Raw genomic sequence first — 9,907 nt, forward strand, 5'->3', positions numbered from 1 at the left:
CCTTACCGGTAGCGCGCGGGTCCCTGAGGTGGAAGACTCGAGGTGAAAGCTGAACTCAGCTCGGCAGGACGCGGGCCCCGCCGCCCGGGGTTCCCATAGACTCCCCACCCCCTGGGCGACCAGTTCCTGGGTGGCGGGCTGCTAAGGGAGGAGCTCCTTCGGAGATAGGTGCTTTCAAACCCCGCTCCCATTTTAAGCAAGGATTCTTTTTTCCTGGTTGAAATGGGTTGCCACATTTATATTGACTCTTTTATTGCTGTAAAATGTACCATTTTGACCACTTTTAAGCGTGCAGTTCTGTGGCATTAAGTATCTTTATATCGCTGGGCAACCATCCCCACCCTCCACCTCCGGAACGTTTTCATTTTCTTAAACTGGAACTCTATTCCTTACACAGTAACTCCCAATTGCCCCCTTCCCTTTGTAAAAATTTATTTTTAGTTTTAAAATGATTCAGGTGTCAGTGAAGATAGGAGTATGTGATATAAATTCTCCCACTCTGGAGGCTGCCCCCCCCCCCCCAGTTCCGTTCCTGAAAGTATCAGCAAATAGCTTTCTTCCCCTTCGGTGTTTCTTGGAGATCATCCCCGATGATCTAGACTTGCCATAACTTGTCCACCGTGTCCCCTGTTGGTTGACAGTCGGGTTGTTACCAATGTTTGGACACAAGCTGCTTTTTTGTGCAAGTGTGAGGTCTTCTGTGGGAGGAATCCCTGGAATTGGCATTGCTGGGCCCAGCAGGATGTGCCTAAAGTAACGTTGGTAGCTCTTGGCAAGCTCCCTCTGGAAGCTCCATTGATCATTGAAGCCCAGCCACAAAAGTAAGGGAGCCCGAACCTTCCCCGGCACGGCGGCTCCCCCTCTGCCTGACGCGTGAAAACTGGTATCTCACTGCCGTTTACAGCTGTGTTTCTGATGGTGGTTATTTTAAGGTTTTCTTGGAGTCGCTTTTCGGTTTCATGCAAAGCCACTGAAACCTTTTTGAAGAGTTGCTGGTGGATTCCTCTGGACAGCGGTCGCGGTGTGTTCTCTGAGCCACAGAAGAAGGGTCACCCGTGAACCTCAGTGATTTATGCTCTGCCGTGGTAGTGACGTGAGGGACAGCACAGACGTTCATGACACATCTGTTTTGCGCCAGATATTGTGCTAGGTGCTCCACCCTACATCACCTGGGTAACTTCAGTTTTATGGTTTATAATTTAAGTATTTACCGTAGAGTGAATGTCACCCCAGATTCGTATGTTGAAACCTAACCCCCCAGTGTGATGGCGTTAGGAGGGGGACCTCTGGGGGTGATGAGGTCATGGGGATGGAGCCCTCATAAAAGGGACCCCTCACCCCTTCTTCCAGGTGAGGAAACAGCAGGAAGACACCACCCGGGAACCTGGAAGGGGCTCTCACCAGACACTGAATCTGCCAGCACCTTGACCTTGGACTTCCAGCCTCCAGAACTGTGAGAGCTCAGTGGTAGTTGTTTAAGCTGCCAGCCTGTGGTGGTGTTTGGGATAGCATCTTGAACAGATGTAGACAGTACTACATGGACGTGATTTAGAGAGTGAATTACCAGATCCCCTTCTCTACCCCCCGCCCAGGTTCCAGCTCACCAAAGGCAGCCACTTTTAAATCTCTTATATTCCTCTGTGTTTCTAAATAATCTGCTTCTTTCCCCTCTTTCTTTCTCTCTTTCCTTTATTTCCGTTTTCGATGGTGTCTGTTGATTACCACTAAGTAGGAGTGAGGCATTCTCTTCCAGCCCCGCCACAGTCCTTCCTCCCCCATACAGTTAAATGTTCTCAGTGTTACGATGGTGTAAACCATGTTCACGGTTGAACGTGGAGGCATAAATGCCTGACTGTGTGCATGTGGGCAAAGGCTCCCTTATGTAGTGGGGAACCTTGAACAAACAAGCCCCCTGAAGGAGGGCTGGACGTAGACCCCCAGGCTGGCACCGTGAGCCCCAGGTCTCCTGCATGGTCAGTCTACGTGCATGTATGAGGTAAACTCATCATAGGGCCTCTATTTTCTTTTTCTTTCTTTCTTTCTTTTTTTTTTTTGTCAGAGAGGTGTGGGTTAATGCCTGTTGGGTCATGGTGAGGGTGAGAAACCAGACGGAGAAACCTTAAGACCCACGTCCACACGTTCTGATTTGCTCCATTCAAACGTGTTTCACGGGCGTGGTGGTAGGTGCAGGGAAAATGGAGTCAGCTTGAATTGTCAAGGTCGAGGGGCAACAGCGAGGCCTGGAGCATCTCCCGTAGTCCTCAGGTTTCCTGTCTTGTTTCAAAGCATTTTCTTTTAATGTGGTGAAATATACGTAACGTAAAATTTACCATCTTAAGCGTTTTCAAGTGTGCAGTTCAGTGGCAATAAGGGCACTCACGTTGCTGTGCGGCCATCACCACCATCATCTCCAGAGCTCTCTGATCTTCCCAAACTGAGACTCTGTCCCCACTGAATGCTGACTGCCCACCCCTCCTCCAGCCCCTGGCAGCCACCCTTCTACTCTCTGTGTCTGAATGTGTCCACTCCAGGGGCCTCATGTAAGTGGAATCCTATAGGATTTGTCCCTCTGTGTCTGGCTTATGTCACTGAGCATAATGTCCTCAGGGTTCATCCACGCGGTAGCAGGTGCCAGGGTTTCCTTCCTTTTTAAGGCTGAGTAATACTATTCCGTGGTGCGGACGGACCATTGCTTATCCATTTATCCATCAGTGGATCTCTGTGGTGCTTCTGCCTGTTGGCTGTTGTGAGGAATGCTGCTGTGAACGTGGGTGTCAGACATCCCTTCAAGTTCCTGCTCTCAGCTCTTTTGGGTAGAGCTGCCCAGTGGTAGGATTGCTGGCTCGTGCGGTAGCTCTGTGCTTAATGTTTTGAGGAGCCTCCAGACTGGTTCCCCGCGCCCGCGCCATTTTACATCCCCGCCAGCAGTCACGAGCTTCCCGTTTCCCTGTGTCCCCGCTGACCCTTGTTCTTTTCTTTCGTTCTTTTTCTGTGGTAGCCACCCCAAGGGCTGTGAAGTGTGAGCTGGTGTCTCGTTGCGGTTTCATGTGCATTCCCAGGTTTCCTTCTATTTGTGGGGGTTCCTCAGTGTTGATGAGAGAGCATGTGGGATGGCGTTTCCCAAACGTTGGCGTGCGCACCCGTCGCCCAGGGAGTGTGCTGCAGTGCAGGTTCTGAGTCAGGAGGCCTGGGGGTCTGCCTGTGTAGCCAGCGCCCCAGGCGTCGACGGCAGAAGCTGCTGGGTGAGGACCACACCGTGAGTAATAAAGACAGATAACACGGTGCACAGAGGCCCTGCAGTCAGGCCAACCCAGCGTGGGGGTAACTTTCGAAGCCGCAGAGAGCGTGTTTCCTACAGCAGGGCAGTGCTCCCTGAAGGGACTTAGTGGATGGGAGGTGACTTGAAAAGATGATATGTGTCTGTACGCAGATCTTTCCTTATTGCCCTTTCGTTTCAATTCAGTCCACTCTGGAGATCCTCAGCAGCGAGGTTACTCTGGAACCGGGGACGTGTGAAACACCAGGGAGTGAGGCAGTGGGAGATGGAAAGGGAGGGAGTCTCCTGTCCCGGGGGAGATTACCTTGGTGGGGGGGATTCGCTACTTACAGAGAAGGTGACATTGCAGAGGTGATGAGGTGCAGGGAGACTCCACCGCGAGGTGGTACACGTGGGCGATGCAGACGGTGTGGTCCAGGGCAAGCGGACGGAAGAGGAGTCCGCGGGGGCGGGCGGAGCCGGGGGGTCGGAGCGGCGCTGGTGGCGGGGACGTTCTGGCAGTGGAGGCGGTGGGAGCCACTGAGCAGGAGAACATAGGAGGAAGCTCCTCTCTCCTCCAGGCCAAGCCAGCAGCCCGGCGGCAGCACCCATTCAGAGCGAGAAGGGCCAGTGCCCCGGATTTCACTGCGCGCCTCGTTTCTCATTGTCCTCTCCGTCACCTTCTGGAGTCCCATGGGGCTTCTCATCTTGAAGGGCTTGAACTCGACGACCTCTAAAGGCCCAGGACTCTGACCCTGCGCCCACACAGCGAGCCCGTCTCCGTGGGTCCCGGCACTGGCTCGAGGCTTTTCTGCAGAAGGCTGGGTGGCAAACACCATTGGCTTCCTGCCTCTTCCAGCTCGGCCGCCACGACCTGCCTTTGCTGTGGCAGATCCAGAGCAGCGCTAGAAAACGAGCAAGTGACACGGACACGGAGGTGTGCATCTCAGAGAATTTTCAGGCCACAACATCTTCTTTTGATTTTGTTGGTATTTTTTTACAGTGGTAAAATACACATAACACACAACGTCCCTTTTAACCGGGTTTGAGTGTTCAGTTCTAAGAGCGTTCACACTGCGGTGCAGCATCACCACCGTCCGCCTCCAGAACGTTCTCACCCTCTTAAACTGAGACTCTGTCCCCAATAAACGCCGACTCCCCGGCCCTCACAGCCACCATCTACTTTCTGTCACTCTGACTTTGGCTCCTTTCGGTCCCCATATCAGTGGAATCATATAGGACCTGCCTTTTTGTGTCTAGTTTATTTCACTGTGCATCGTGTCCTCAGGGTTCACCTGTGTGGCGAGCATCACGGTTTCCTTCCTTTTTATTGCTGAGCGACGTTCCGTTGTACAGATGGACCACACTTTATTCATCCATCCGTGGACGCTGGGCTGCTTCCGCCTCTTGACCATTGTGAATAATGCTGCTATGTCTTTTTTTTTTAATATTTATTGATTGTTTTGGCTGCGCTGGGTCTTAGTTGCGGCACGTGGGCTCCTTAGTTGCAGCACGTGGGCTCCTTAGTCGCGGCATGCGGACTCTTAGTTGCGGCACACATGCGGGATCTAGTTCCCTGACCAGGGATCGAACCCGGGCCCCCTGCATTGGGAGCACGGAGTCTTAGCCACTGGACCACCAGGGAAGTCCCTGCTACGTCTTTTGCTTTTCTTTGATATGAGCATCCCCAGCTCTTGGGCTGTCCAAAACAGGTCGGGAGGGCTCGGTCTGGCCCCTGGCCATGGCTCACTGACCCTGCTCTCAAGCAAAACGGTCCCAAATCACATTCTGTGCTCTGCTTTGCATTGCCTTGTAAGTATCCAGGAACTGCCCACGCTCACCAGCCATCCCCATCTAGAGAAAACGGATCTCGGTGGAGTGGCCCAGGGCTGAGGGCTGTCAGCTGGACCATGTCCCGGTCATCACTGCAGGGGACGCCCGCCCTACCCTTTTCTTCTTGATAACTTTTTTTCCCCCACAGCCATTGTTTCTCGGTAAAAGTTTTCCTGTTTCTTAAGGAACGTTTGATGCACATAAAAGAATACAGGTCATGTGGTCATTTAAAGCGTCAAAAAATGAAGCCCTAGCCTCTACCACTTACTTGGAGAACTCCCACCAGTTTCCCCAAGTACCTGGTGCATCTCCCATCCTGGTCCACTCGCAGATGCAAGGAGGTGGATGGCCCTCCTTTCTGTGAGGTCTTGTCCCTGCACAGCACTTCCTGTGTCTGAGCCTGGCTCTTCTCGTAGTTATGTCTCTAAGGACCCCTGACTCTTCCTTATAGGATGAATTGAGTGTCAAGATGACCCAGCTGCAGAGGACCTGCTGGCATCCTGGGAAGGTGAGGATGACAGACTAGTGGGGTTGGTAGCAGAAATGGAGAAACAGAGCTCAGTTCACGCTCCGCGCGGAGACTCGTGGGAGGTCACCCCGGCCTTCATGCTTTCAGGCTTTCAAAATCACCTTCCATTGTCTCTCTCTTGAGGGAAGAGTGTAACTTTCTAGTAATCACAGAACGGAAGTTCTGAAGCCTTCAGAGTCCTTTTAAACTTGGCTACGTTGTGCGTGCCCCTCTGATCGTTCACGAACTTTCGTTGGGGTCCTCCTCCAGCAGGTGCTGTTTCGGGTGAGGGGGGAGGTTGGCAACCTCCTTGTGGAGGTGAGACGGCTTCTAAAAATTGAACAAAGGGGACTTCCCTGGTGGTCCAGCGGTGAAGACCCCGCACTCCCAATGCAGGGGGCCCAGGTTCAATCCCTAGTCAGGGAGCTAGATCCCACGTGCCCCAACTAAAGATCCCGCGTGCCGCAGCTAAGGCTTGGCACAGTCAAATAAATAAATATTTTTTTAAAAAAAGACTGAACAAAAGCACAGCAGAGAGAGTGGCACGGGAGGCCACAGGTGACAGCGGTGGGTCGCCGGGAGATGCAAATATATGCTGTGGTCCCACGGGCGTGGCGACAGCCTGGAGAACGATGTGATTGTAACTGTGTCTTGAGAGCAAAGCCAGTCGGTGACATGGATGCATTGGAGCGAGGGCTGTCTGTGGCCAGCGAGACCTCTAAAAGGTCACCGCGGTGGTCTGTGCCACTGTCCTCTTCTGTGACGTAGGCTAAGAGATAAAGTGTCACAGACAGTGACAGTCTGGAATGGAAGGTCTGGACCAGCAGGGGAGTGGCAGCGAACAGAGCCTGAGGCCTGGAGGAGTGAGATGGGAAGAAAGCACAGGGCGTGTCGAGGGCCCAGGGCTGGAGACAGAGGGAGGGCAATCGTGGCAAATTCCACCCGTGGGAATTCCAGAAAGCGCCATCGCATCTGTAGTGACAGAAAGCAGACCAGTGGCTCCCGAGGGGGTGGGTTGGGCGGATGAGGAAGGGGCAGGAGCAAGCTTCCTGGGGGTGGGTATGTCCCTTCCGTCGGTGGGGGCGATGGTGTCACAGGTGCGCATCACACGTGGACGCCAGCGTACGTGCAAGTGAGCATATGCCAGCCACCTCTCAGTGAAGCAGGTTTGATTGTGCAGGATTTTCTGTGAGGCCCAGGTGGATGACTTTGAACTGAAGGGCTCAGAGAGGGTGGGAGAGGGCTCTCGCTGTTGTCTGAGGATAACACGCTCATGGTGTCAGAGGCGCTGTCTTTGCCCAGATGCTCATCTAAAAGTACTTGCCTTCAGTCTTGGAACCGAGAGGGCAGCGCGGGAAGAAGTTCCACAAGTGGGGAATGAAGCTGCATCTGGAGGAGGGCGGGGTGTGGGTGGTGAGCCCCCTCCCCTCCTCCTGCTTGCGTCTCTTTTTTCTTTTAACGTATGGATTTTAAATGAATTAATTAATTTATTTGGCTGCGTCCGGTCTTAGTGGCAGCACGCGGAATCTTTGTTGCGGCACGCGGGATCTTTCATTGCAGTACGTGGGCCCATCTTTGCAACATGCAGGCTTCTCTCTAGTTTTGGTGTGCAGGCTCCAGGGCACGCAGCCTCAGGAGTTGTGGCGTGCGGACTCTCTAGGCTCTCTAGTTGTGGCGCGTGAGCTCTAGAGCGTGCCGGTTTAGTTACTCCACGGCATGTGGGATCTTAGTTCCCTGACCAGGGATCGAACCTACGTCCCCTGCGTTGGAAGGCAGATTCTTAACCACTGGACCGCCAGCTAAGTTCCTCGCGTCTGACGTTTGCGTCTCGGGCCTCGAGTATAGGCCCAGCGCACGTATGCACATGTTCAAGAAGCATGAGTTTCAGGAGCGTCGCCTGAGTGCAGGGCCTCCTGCGGGGCCTGATGCCATCGTGAAGAGACACAGAGGCCCTGTTTCCACCATGGTCTGAGCCCTAACCTCGTCCGTCTGCATGGCCCCTGCTCCCCCCCTATTGAAATGAGTGACGTTTTCCCAGGAGCAGCTCACTCTACCCTGGATCCCACTCCCAGCTGCCGTGTCTGACCCGAGTTTGGATCTCTGCTCTGCCATTGGCCAGTGGGCCTCTCACAGTCCCAGCCTCTGTGCGCTCCCATTCCCTACAGAGTCCTTCCTCTTGGGGCCTGTTGGGAGATGACACAGCTGGCAGGGAGCCAGCGCCAGCATCACCCTGCAGGCCCCGTGTTTGGACGTGGGATCTTTACAGAGCGGATTAGACTAAAGTGAAGCCAGAGATAAGAAAAGAGATAAGAAAATAGGACCCAGGGCTTCCCCGGTGGCGCAGTGGTTGGGAGTCCGCCTGCCGATGCAGGGGACACGGGTTCGTGCCCCGGTCCGGGAAGATCCCACATGCCGCGGAGCGGCTGGGCCCGTGAGCCATGGCCGCTGAGCCTGCGCGTCCGGAACCTGTGCTCCGCAACGGGAGAGGCCGCAACAGAGAGAGGCCCGCGTACCGCAAAAAAAAAAAAAAAAAGAAAAAGAAAATAGGACCCAGACACATAGGCGGATGACCACGTGAGGAACTGGGGAGAAGCCGGCCTCGGGAGGAGCCACCCTGCCGACCCCTGGATCTGGGACGTCCGGTCTCCAGGACGCTGAGACAGGAAAGGTGTGTGTTGAGCCGCGGGCTTGTGGTACTCTGTCATGGGTTATAGCACACCAGTTCCCCAGATCTTAGGAACAAAGGCCCAGAGCAGGCTGCTCTGCGTGTGTAACTGTAGCCGTTAACAGGGACCCTCTGTGGGCTCTTCAGCGGCCCCGGGGTTATCCCCGCTCTTGCAGGTGTTTGGCGAATCTTGAGAGGTGCCTTCCGGCCGCGTCTGCCAGCGTCTTGTTGCCGAGCTTCCCGTGAGACGTTTACGGTTCCAACAGACACGCTTAAGGTCTCACTGAGACCCAGGGCGCTGGGCTCCCGGAGGCAGAGTGCGGAGGGCTGTTCACCAGGGGCTGCGGGCTGCCTACCTGCCTTTAGCCCCCAAGCCCGGCTCGCAGCAGCCCACGTCAGCCCTCCGGTGGACCAGGCGCTCCAAACTCCCTTTCCTCTTTCTCCTCAGCTTCTCTCTCCTGTTTCCCAAAGCCCGGTCAGCTCTGAGATGGTGAGTGTCTCCTGCCATTCTCCTTGCTTCCAGCCCATCTTCCCCCCCCACCAGGCGTGGGAGGGGACCCGCTTCCCATGTGGATTCCAGAGCTCCCCTTCCTGCGCGTCTGGCCGCCCTCTGACCGTCTCACCCCACGCCCTGGCCCTGCGTCAAAAACGTATCTGCTCTCCTGATCTGGCGCCTTATTTGTGGTTTCCAAGGGAAAGGAAAGCTCGGGATTGCTTACTGAGCAGCAACGTGGTTTAGGAGCCAAGACTACAGACTCCGGAGCCAGAAATCCCAGCCCTGCCGTGGACCCGCCGTGAGACTCTGGACAAGCTGCTTGGGCCCTCAGTGCCACGTCCTCCCTCACGGGGATAAAGCCGTGAGAGGGGTCGTGTCGGCGCCATGCCACGTCCGTCCGCAGTAACTGTTGATTACTGTCGGTCCCCAAAGAAGCTCTCGGGTGAGTACAGTCGCCCTTCAGAAGAAACTCTTCATTAAATCAGGAGTAAATAACGCAGCCTCTGCAGCTTCCAGTTTTCTGAAACGAGGGCTCCAAACACGGCATCGTCCACTGTATGCACGAGGCTGGGAAGCCTCGCCAGCTGGGTGGACAGCTGGCATCCCGCCCACGCTCCTTGGCCTCCCTGTTCGAGCCAAACACCGTGGAAAGTATTTCCCTCATCAGGAGACATGTGCACCCGGCTTACCTGCTTCCAGACGCCCGCACATGTGGTCCTGCAGCCCGGCTGCCCCTGTAACTAGATCTGGGGCTTGATCCATGCAGCCTGGATGAGCCCAGGAGGCTGCTTGCCGGGCCTCTGGGGCTGACGACGGTTATCACGTCTGTGCTAAGCACAGCAGACCCCTATCCAAGGGCGGGAAAAAGCCGCGATTGTGAGACAAGCCCCAGAGCTGGATCGAAGGGGCAGGAAAGTCTGGTGTAGACCAAGGCTCACCCTGGCCCCTCTTTATTCCCCCACTCCCTCGGTGTTTGTCCAGGGCCTGTCCCGGATCAGATAGAGGTTAGGCACGCGGGATGCAGAGGCTGCCGCCACGTGGGGGCTTCGTGGGAGAAAGTGGCCTCGTGTGCGATGCGAAGGGCGACAGGCTTGAACTTGAGACTGAGGGGCAGGCAGCCTGTCTGAGGCTGGAACGGCGTGAGCTGAG

General features: G+C 55.1%; 1 long non-coding RNA gene across 5 annotated transcripts; it reads left to right on the forward strand.

Annotated features, from left to right (window-relative positions):
* The first annotated feature begins 174 nt into the window (after nt 1–174).
* LOC137214625 (uncharacterized) lies at nt 175–9,257 on the forward strand. Of its 5 annotated transcripts, XR_010938964.1 has the most exons (7): nt 175–821; nt 933–1,143; nt 1,356–1,453; nt 2,357–3,242; nt 3,838–8,265; nt 8,711–8,752; nt 8,956–9,257. It is a non-coding gene; the product is annotated as an uncharacterized lncRNA (long non-coding RNA). The 5 variants fall into 5 exon arrangements; XR_010938961.1 differs by having other exon boundaries at nt 2,357–2,540; nt 8,711–9,257; XR_010938962.1 differs by lacking the exon at nt 2,357–3,242 and having other exon boundaries at nt 8,711–9,257.
* The last annotated feature ends 650 nt before the right edge of the window (nt 9,258–9,907 follow it).

The sequence above is a fragment of the Pseudorca crassidens genome, chromosome 20 (genome assembly GCF_039906515.1).
Source record: "Pseudorca crassidens isolate mPseCra1 chromosome 20, mPseCra1.hap1, whole genome shotgun sequence".
NCBI classification, from domain to species: Eukaryota; Metazoa; Chordata; class Mammalia; order Artiodactyla; family Delphinidae; genus Pseudorca; species Pseudorca crassidens.